The following is a 10,892-nucleotide window of genomic DNA, read 5'->3' on the forward strand; positions in this document are numbered from 1 at the left end:
ACCCAGCTGGCTGCATGTGGGGGAGTGCAGAATCGAACCCAGCATTCCAGATTAGAAGTCCGCACTCCTAACCACTGCACCAAACCTTTAGAGGTTTGGTTTATAAATATAAATATATGCAAGTGAGAGCAAAACAAAAATGCCAGTTTTTATTTGAAACCAATTACTTCTGTTTGGAGAACTTGTTTCTCCTACGTCTTTGTTCTCTTACTGTGCCCTCTCTGCTTTCTCTCTGGAAGAATATCATGCATTCTCCTGCATGGAAAGGGGCATTCCTATTGAATTTCTACTTTCATGTGCCACTTCAAGGGCTAGGAAGGAGCAGTCTTAGACTTCATCCTAAAACCACCATCAAAAGCCACTGAAGATGGGTTGAAGGGGTTGGCTAAAATCAATTCTGGGGATGTTGCCCCAGAGGATGTTTGTGATGGTGCATCATAAACTGATCAACTGTGGTGCTACGTTCGTTGAATGTATTAGGAAAAGGATTTAATATCCCACTTCTGGAAGTTGCTTGTGGCCATTTGCTTGCCTCCGGCCATACGTGCAAGGGTAGATGTTGGCAATAAAAGCAGTGTCTGCAATCCAGTGCTTCATGCATTCTTCACCCACCATTACAGGAGATAAAGGAAAGGATTGTGGTATTCTTTCTTTTCCTATAACAGAACCTGGATAGCCCAGGCAATCCCGATCTCGGAATCTAAGCAAGGGCAACCCCAAGGCATACCAGGGTCATAATGTGGGGGTGGGCAATGGCAAACCACCATTGAAAGACTCTTACCTAGCTGCCGGACAATCTTAGAACCTCTAGCTACATAACGCACATGACCTACTATAAATAATAATCTCTTCCTCTTTTTCCCCCATGTGAATCACAAACCAAATGACCCGCTGAGGCTTTTGAAGCCTTATAGGGGGTGGGACCTACATGGGAGGCAATGCAACTATACACAGTCCCTATGGGCTCGCCAGAGCACTGATAAAGCTGTTCTGACCGAGCAGTAATATCAGGTCTCTCTCAGCCTCACCCACCTTACAGGGTGTCTGTTGTGGGGAAAGGGAAGGTGATTGTAAGGCACTTTGAGACTTCTTTGGGTAGAGAAAAATCTGCATATAAGAACCAACCTTCTATTGCTGAGTCAGGTTTCATTCATGTATTCAGCAGTGTTTGGCGTTCTCTTGTCCTCATCAGTTTCTGAACCAAACACTGCTAGCTTTCAGTTTCCTCTTCCCTTAAAATTTGCACTCAGTTGTAAATGGATATTGTGATGGAACTCTGATTCAGAACTTATTGGGAATCATCTAGACCAGTGATCCCCAACCCCCGGTCCGGAGACCGGTACCGGTCTGTGGATCAGTCGGTACCGGGCCGCAGCTCTGTCTAAGAAGTTAGGTGCTTCAGCCCACCAATGTCAACCCAACTTTGCAGAAGTCCAAGTCACAAAGCTCCCCTTCTCTATTCCTGCTCTGACTAGGACTCCCTCATCTCACATCCAGGAGCGCCTTATTCCCAGGGCAGCCCACACAACTCCATGGCAATGATGTTCCTGCCCGCTGCTTTCAGCAACCACGGCGAAAAGAAACAGGCCAACTCGCTCCCCTGTCCTTCTCGTCCATTTGCCCAATCAGAGGAGCCATAGCAGCCACCAGCTAAGCCCGCCCCTCTGGCGCCATCCAATGATGGGTCCTAAAGTAGACTACCTCCCCCCCAGGCCTCTGTAAAATTGTCAAGCGTTGACCGGTCCCTGGTGATAAAAAGGTTGGGGACCACTGATCTAGACTTATGGACATCTTTTTCTTGCATCAGAACGTGGATATGTCAAGAGGAACTATTTGGAGAGGTAGGGAGGGGGAAAGGCTTACTGAGCCCTAGATCACTGACTCCTATTGTGCCTTGACAAGTAGATGGATGCTTTTCAAGGTTCTGTATTTTTGGAAATAAAATATACAACTTTTGTTCCCATGCACCAAAGATGAAAAGGATTTATAAGAGCAGATAAGGAGTTAAGATTCTGCCTTGTAACTACTGGCAAGACTGTCTGCTATTCTAAAGGTGGTTTCTGCTTCCACTTTGTAATTTTAAAAAATGTATTTGTGTGTTTCTTAAATGTGGCAAAATGCCAGGGGTTCCTAATCTTTTCAAGTATGAGGACTTTTTTTTTCTCATTAAACTATTTCAGAGACTGCTCCCACATGATAGCAGCTTTACACTAATCTGTTTAAGAAAATACAGAATAGTAACAACCCAAATGACAGTGTGCATATATGGATTTGCAGACTGCTTGCAATAAGTAAGGCTACCAGGTAGCCTAGGCCTTAGGCCCAGCCTGTACAAGAGCCTGCTCTAGCTCTTTTGGGGTCTGATGTGCAAACTTCCAGGAGGAGGGGGGGTTGGTTCTTATATGCCGCTTTTCTCTACCTGAAGGGGTCTCAAAGTGGCTTACAATTGTCTTCCCCTTCCTCCCCCCACAACAGACACCCTGTGAGGTGGGTGAGGCTGAGAGAGCCCTGATATTACTGCTCAGTCAGAACAGTTTTATCAGTGCCGTGGCGATCCCAAGGTCACCCAGCTGGTTGCATGTGGGGGAGTGCAAAATCAAACACTGCTCACCAGATTAGAAGTCCGCACTCCTAACCACTACACCAAGCTGGCTGGTTTGGGGCACCCAGGAAGTCGGTTGGCAGCAGTACAAGGTGATTTAGCACCTTTGGCTGGTGGGCAGGCCCGGAAAACTATCTTGCTTCAGCTTTATGCATAAAATACTTGGAAGAGACAATGAACATGACTTTTATGCCACTGTTTGTGGGAAATCCCAGTTTTCAATTCCCAGCATTTCCAGTTAACAGGATCATGTAGTGCCCGTCTGAATAGACATGACTGACCAATAATCTGATTCGGTACAAAGCAGATCCATAAGTTCAAGGAAGTTGCATCCTGCATCTTCTAGGTGTCTCCTGTTTTGTGGTAGGAGAAGAAAGGCACAACCTCTCTGATCAGTGATGTTGTCCTTGCAAGGTTGTGTGCTTTGGTTGATGCTCTACTAAGCTGTCCCTTAAGGCTGGCCCTCAAGCCACTGCCCAATCCAAAGTAATGCTTGAAGAGCAACATGAGAATTCTTTTGGATTCAGGGGTGTGCCAGAGAAGGACTGTCTGTTGTCCCAAAACAGTATGAAGAAGGTGCTGCCCATTTGGCCGGTTAACACTGAGTTGGTTCACGATGGAAAAATAGCGGTAAGTGTCTGACCACTCGCGGCTCTGTACATGGTAAGGAAAGGACAGGAAGCAGGGCAAGAGATGTTTGGTATGTTCTCAAGGGGAAATGCTGTGGTTCAGTCTGGGTGTGTCCCAAGATTGTCTGGATCTTCTTGGTAGTGTTTCACAAAAGGGATTGCTTCAGGGGAGTAGAGAGAGCTCAAAGGTTAGAATCCGCTGGACTTGAAGGACCAGTTTTCCCTTTTCTCATGTTGCTAGAGGGAACGGGGGAAAACTCGTTGGAGGAAGAAAACTTGACTTTTTCCTTAATAGAAATCCAAGAAGCAGCTGTAGACTATTTCTTTATTGGGGATAACTAAAAGCCACAAAGAAGCATGCTAGAACTTCTACCCAGCACTGGATGTTAATGAGAAAGGGGAGGTGTACTTGGTAAACGGTATGGTGAAAATGCCATCTGCAAAATTACCATCTTAGAATGATCAAGGTGGGTAGCTTTGTTGGTCTATAGCAGTAGAGAAGAGTGAGAGTCCAGTATCACCTTAAAGATTAACGGCTGTGACTCATGACAGCTCATACCCTGCCAAAAGGTTTACTAATTTTTAAGGTGCCTCTGGACCAGGCTTTCTCAACCAGGGTTTTGTGAAATCCTGGGGTTTCCTGACAGCCTTTAAAGGGTTTTCTGAATGGCGGGAGTTAATTAATTTTATATGTCTAAATGCGTTAAACATCGCATGATATGATCATATATGGTCATGTCGACCTACCTACCTCTTCCAAAATGGCCAATAATGGGCCTGGAGGGGGTGGGGAGGGAAGGGACCCCAGGTGGGCATGTACACAGCTATGCTTCCCAACCATATGCTGCACAATCACATCACTTTTGGGTTTTCTCGAAGCCTGAGGAATGTTTCAGAGGGTTTTCAACAGTAAAAAAGTTGAGAAATGCTGATCTGGACTACATTAGAATGCTCATTCACAATGCTCTTTGCAAGACAACCATAGTTTTTAAGAAAACACCAGTATTTGTTCCAGTATGCAATGAGGCAAAAGAAAAGAAAAATCACCTCCCAGTATATATGTTAAAATAAACAAAAACAATGAACAGTTGTTTGGATCTGGCTTCAAACTGATAGCAAGCTAACCCACTGGAATGAGATGACATGTCTTGGAAAGCAACATTACATGCTTGGGGTTAAAAAAAAAATGGAGGAGCCCTGAAATGATTTTTCAGACTTTGAGGAGCTCCAGAAGTGATGTCATCTGGCCACGCCCCCATCACACTCCAGAAGTGACATCATTACCGACATCCTTAGCCCTCCTTTTGCTCCCTCACAGTGCCTCTACTACTACTATGGTGGCTTTGCCTTGCATAGGCCGGAAAGAAGAGCAGGAGCTGAAAAGTCAGCCTGGACCCCCCCCCAATACCATGCCACTTCAGAGTTCCTGCAGATCCCCTCCCACAGACCCCTGGTTGGGAATCCCTGGTCTAGCTGTTAGGCTCCATGGGAACCTATGGGTTTTAGGGTGGAAGATCATGACAAAATGGCATAAATGTGTGTGTGGGGGGGGCACCTTAATGAAAACAGAGAAAACTTCAACCAGACATGTGCCAGAAAGAGAATTGCTGGGTTTTTGTACCCTGTTTTATACTACCCAAAAGTATCTCAAAGCAGCTTACAATTGCCTACCCTTCATCTCCCCACAATAGGCATCCTGTGAGGCAGATGGGGCTGAGAGAACTGTGAATGGCCCAGGGTCACCCAGCTGGCTGTGTGTGGAAGAGTGGGGAATCAAACCCAGCTCTCCAGATTAGAGGCTGCTGCTCTTTACTGCTCCACCGAGCTGGCTCTTGGAGGACTAGGATGGTTCGTTTGAGAATATCTGTCTGCATTAGGTCTAATATTTGTATACAGCTCATATATATGGTGACCAGGAAACAGCTGTGCTCCATTTTGGGGAAAAAATTGTTTTTTATTATTATCACTTTCAGCCTAAGGTCTAACATCTATTTGTGCTAAACAGAAATAATGTTCTTGTTCTAAAAAATATGTTTGCATGTGCTGAATTCCAGAGGATTCGGTGTTTTTGTAAAAAACGACAGTCTAACTTGTGCTGTGAAATGCACAGTAGTAACCTCAAGGTGTGTGTGTTCCCCCTCCCAGAAGTGTGGCCAAATCTAACAAAGCAAAATTAAACAACTAGATCCAATCAGAAGAGTACATAATCCAATCAGAGCAGGTATGAGTCACAGTGAAATGGCAGAGCATGATGCTGGTGTGCAACTACAGACAGAGGGACAATGGCTTTTCTGTAATGAGCAAGCCCCTCCCAGGCCTTGCTGAGGTCAAACTGGATCACTCCAGAGAGATCTGAGTGGGTCCTAATAAGTCTGCAGGTTCGGCAAGACACAGACTCCAAGTCAGCGGTTCTCAACCGCCTAACACTGGAAAAGAAATTAGAACCTGGGTCTCCCAGATTCTGGTCCAGTATTGTAGCCACTCTACCATGAAGGATCTTGCAACAGCTTGTTTTAAAACATCGTTAAAGTGTTTAATCTTTAAACCTTTGATTTTCCATTAGTGATTCTAAGGCAGCCCACAGGGTAGACCTGGGGCCATTTATGCTCATTGACTTCACAGCATTATAGCGTTAAAATGGGGAGGGAACAGAGAATCCTCTATTCTGCCTTGAACTATCTGAAGACAGGGCTACCAACTTTGAGGGAAGATCTGGGGTTCTCTTAGAATTATAGTTGTAATTATAGTTGTATATTTGTAATTATAGTTGTATACTACAGTTTTGAGTGTTGTAATAACTTGCATCTCTGTAACCTCCCTTTCCAGTCTGTTCTTGAAGTTTCTTTGCAATAGAACAACTACTTTGAGGACCCTCATTCAATGTCCTGGAAGGCTGAAGTGTTCCCCTACAGGTTTCTCAGTCCTGTGATTTTTGATGTCAGACTTGTGTCCATTTGTTCTTTGGTGGAGGCTTTCACCTTTTTCTCCTATGTAGAGAACAGAGGGGCATTGTTGGCTTTTAATGGCATATACAATGTTAGAGGATGAGAATGTGAATAAGCGTTTGATGGTGTAGGTGATTGTGTTACTGGTGCATATGTGGCAGCAAAGCTGGCATCTGAGTTTGTTTCAAGCTCTGATACCAGTGTCCATATTCACATTAGATGTTGCATTGTTGTAGGCGAGGAGTTGTTTGATATTGGGAAGTTGTCTGTGTGTAAGAAAAGGTTTGCCCCCCAGAACTTGGCAAAGTGAACTGTCATTTTCTAGTAGAGGCTGTAAGTCGCTGATGATGAGCTGAACTGTTTTGAGTTGAGAGCTATATGTAAACACTAGTGGTGTTCTGTTATTGTCTCTTTTGGGCCCGTCTTCCAACAGGTTTTCTCTGGGTATCCTTCTGGCTTTGTTAATCTGTTACTGATCTCATGTTTGTCGGTCAATAGATTTCTGGTATAAGGTGGTGTCTATGCATCCATTGTTTATTTTTACAGTAGAGTCCAGAAAGTGTATTTCTTGCATAGATTGGTTCATTGTCAGGCTGATGATGGGGTGAAAGTCATTGTAAGCCTGAAGAAAAGTGTCCAGGGCTTCTTTACCATGTATATGTTCAGATGATAAAAATGTCAACAAGAATTAACAGGTTAGCAGGGATGAAGAGTCCTGATTTTTAAAAACTGCAGGGGCGGAAGGGAGTTAAATCATTTTGGAGAGAAAGAGAGAGATTAAGGAATGAAAGGATAAAAAAGTTGTGGTAGCAGATTCAGAAAAAAGTAAAGAAGAAAAACAGAACAGAATAGAACTTATTGCTGGGGAAATTATATGTGACAAAACAAGAGACAGGCGAGGGAGCACAAATCTTCTTTTGCTAACATATGCTAACCTAAAGGAAACTTATTCACAGGGGAGGGTTGTGGTGTTTGCTCTGAAGATGGAAAGCTTTTTGAAAAGGATCCCACCTGTAGGCATCTCAGGGCTGCTTTGTTCACTTAGAAAAGAATCCAACAGCCTGATCCTAGGCACTTTATTTATTTGCTTTACTTGTGTATATAGTCTTTATTTCTCACTGAGATTTAAAATGGATTGCACAGTGTAAGGCAATGCAATAATTCACATGAGACATCTCATAAACAGTTCTAGACTAGCAATCTGAAACAGAGCAAAAATAATTATATGCAGAGTATCAAACAATGCAGAAAATGAGATTGCATAGGTAAAAAGCAATGCAGTAAGAGCTGGATAACACAAACAGGAAACAGATAATATACCATGATAAGTTCACAGTCCCGTTCATTTTATAAAAGCACCTTCCTGAATCATTCCCTTATCCTATAGCCCTGTAACCTTTATTTAAATGCCCTCTTAGACCATTTTGTTTTGCATAATTGGCAGAATGACAAAAGTGTGGACATTTTCCAGACTTCCTCAGAAAGCCATTCTTGATCCTCTCCATCCATCTGCACATCACCCTCTGTATCAATTCTCCTCCTCTCTTGTTGGCCAGGATATGCATCTCTCAGCCATGATGTCCTTGGACTTCCCACTGTTTGGGTTCAGCCTCTAAACAAGTTATTAGAAGCAGACTGGAAACCAGCCTGGGCTGCCTTTGGTTACTTGATGGTGGAATCTTCCCCAGTGCTCCCACCACCACCACTTTCAGTCTGTTTGTCCTTGAGTCCTACACGACACTGTATCTTACCAGGGTGCTTTCCAATACGGAGACTCTTGGATCAGGGAATAGACTGACCCATCTGTTTGTTACACCGCTGCCTTCCTTTAGTGTTGCAAGAGCCCTGCAGTGAAAAGAGGGGGAGGGCAGGAACTGCCTGCAGATAGCATCTCGACAACAATGTCTTGCCTCTTCCAGTTTGGCTCTGTCCAGATAACAGCTTTATGGCACACACTGTACTAAGCAAGTACAATCAAGAATAAATATACCAACATTTTGTGAATAACACTGAGCAAGTCTACACAGCATTTCAAGGGGGGGTTCCAATTGCTTTGCATATCTTATCTTTGCACATCTCGTCTTCTTAGGAAGACTCTCAAAAGTCAATATGTAGGAAGGGCTCCAGGACTGGGGATGTGGGATGTGCATGAAAATACACCATCATGGTCTAGGGTAAAAGGAGAACCTTTTATTCTTATTTAACACATACGCACCCATTCCCCCAGCACTGCACAGATCTCTCAGCAGTCTTGCATTCCTCCTGGGAACCAACAGGCCCACCCATCTTTGAGTGGCAGCAGGCAGGCTGTTGGGGGGCCTTCGATCTTTATGTTGGCCATTAATGGCAATCCTGCCAGTATTATCCCTAGGGCTGGATATCTCCTGGAATTACAACAACAACAACACCAACAACAACCTTTATTGGCATAAAAAATAAGACAAATCAGAATATAGTCAATTGGTTCTTAAGTTCACGCAGCTTAATTGCCATTTGAAAGAATTTAGCCACTTTATCAATTGTATCTGGATCCTGATTGGAGAGAAGGAACTGTAGCTTGCATTTATCAGAGTAGCCAATACATTTAACGAGGAGTGAGTCTAAAGCTTTAGCCTGAATAACATTGCATATGGGGCAGTAAAAAAAGACATGCTGTCTGGTTTCTATAGAACCTTTTTTACATGGGCAGTATGTAAGGGATCTTCTGAAATCTCCCTGCCATAACCGCTGATGGGAGGATGTTAAACCTGGCAAGCATAAAAGTCCTACATTGCTGGGGAATAACAAGATGAGAGAAATAGAATGCTAATTTATCAGATGGTGGGGAGATGCCTAAAAAAAGTGGAGAGCACATTTTTCTAGCTGCTTCATTCAGCGTTTGAAATTCAATATCTAATAATCTGCATTTTATAGTTTTATATATCGATGTTCAGTTACTGCATTCTAATTTCCCTAGCCAATCACTTATCCATGCTTCATAGTAGGCGAAAGCCTGCATACAAGGCAAGAGGTGAGCAAAGTGGTTATTCCCCAAGGAAGAGGCTATGAGGAAACATTGGCCTGTTTCCCTGTTGAACCAGGATGTGAAGATATTCACATCCCTGCTGGCTGGCAGATAAATCTTATCATCAAGGAATACATAAGGTCACCTGGCTTTTATACCACCAAGGGAAATGTCAGACAGAATCAGGTATACTTTTAGACATCAATCAGTACTGTAAGATCAAATCTACCTCACATGCTCTACCTTCATTCAGTTCTGAGAAACTCTTTGACCCCCTGGAAAAGCCCTTTCAATTAGAGATGCTGAGAACTGTGGACTTTGGATCTGTTAACTTTCAATTAGCAGACTTTCTGGTTCCATGGGGAACTCATGAATGGAGACAGCAGTTAAGCTCATCACAAATACCATTAGCATAAAAATAAAAGACAGAAAACTACCAAATATTAGCCCTATCACTCCGTACTCTCTGCCACCTCCCCAGAGATTTGTATATCTCATATTCAAGAAGAGTTAGACAAAAATAGCAGAGTCTAAGTTATGGCAGGTCTGAAATTTATGCTCATCTGCCTTTTTATTGCTGAGAATATGTAAACTCCATACACATGGGTAAAAGATTAAAAGATTCAATCCTAAAGTTGTTGATATGTGAATCCCAGACTTGCTTTATCAGAGCTGAGCTTATCTCTCTCTTTATTGATGTTTGCCTGAAAACAAAAGCCAAAGGGTTTTTTTTAAGCACGTTCTACTTCAAAAAGTTTAACCATTGCATTAGTGGATCATCAACTTTTCTTCTAAATCTTGGACACAGAGAATGTTTTCTCCCATAATACTAGCATTCAGTGGCACTCAATTAAATTGATGGACAATAGATTCAGAACAGACAAGGCACCATTCCTTAATGAATCATGAAACTGACAGTGGAGGTAGCAATGGCTCTGCCTGGGGGTGGCTTTAAAAGGAGGCTGGACTGGTGGAGAAGAGGCCACGTTGACTAAAGGGAGCCTCCATATTCAGAGGAAGGAAGCCTATGAATACTGATGTTATTGGATAACATCAGGGGAAGGCCTTGGCCCCGTGCCGTTTGTTCACCGTCCGGTGCATCTGGTTGACCACTATGTGAAAGAAAACCAAAAAGGGGATAGTGATACAAAACCCAAAAAGCAACAAACCTAACAAGTAGTTAGGACCCAAAAGGTTCAGTGTCTACAAAATATAAATGCTAGACCTAATGCTCAACCCCAAAATGAGTCTTCCTTAGAGGTCTAATCCTGAATGCCCATGTACCACTAGAGAATGCAGATAGTAGCCAGTGAGACTGATTAATTTTTTTACTTTAACCCCACCTCTCCCAACAAGGCTGGCTCATGGTGGCTTACAACAGATTTAAAATAACATCCAATACACAACATTAAAACTGTCTTAAAAATTAAAACAGCCTAAAACACCCCAATAGAAGCATCATTATAGTGAACATAGTGATGATAACAAATTCAGCTGCCAGCTCATTGATATTTGCTCCAAGCCAGCAGAGGGGTGACTTTGCTCAAAGGAGGGCCCTGGATGATGTTAACATCTTTGTCCTGGCCTCGACCAAACACCTGCCAGGAGAGTTCCATCTTGCAGGCCCCGCAGAACTGAACCAGCCCCATCAGGGTCCTCAGCTCTTCCAGGAGCTCATTCCACCAGGTAGGAGCCAGGACCAAAAAGGCCCT

Source organism: Paroedura picta, chromosome 5 (assembly GCF_049243985.1).
Source record: "Paroedura picta isolate Pp20150507F chromosome 5, Ppicta_v3.0, whole genome shotgun sequence".
In the NCBI taxonomy this organism is placed as follows: domain Eukaryota; kingdom Metazoa; phylum Chordata; class Lepidosauria; order Squamata; family Gekkonidae; genus Paroedura; species Paroedura picta.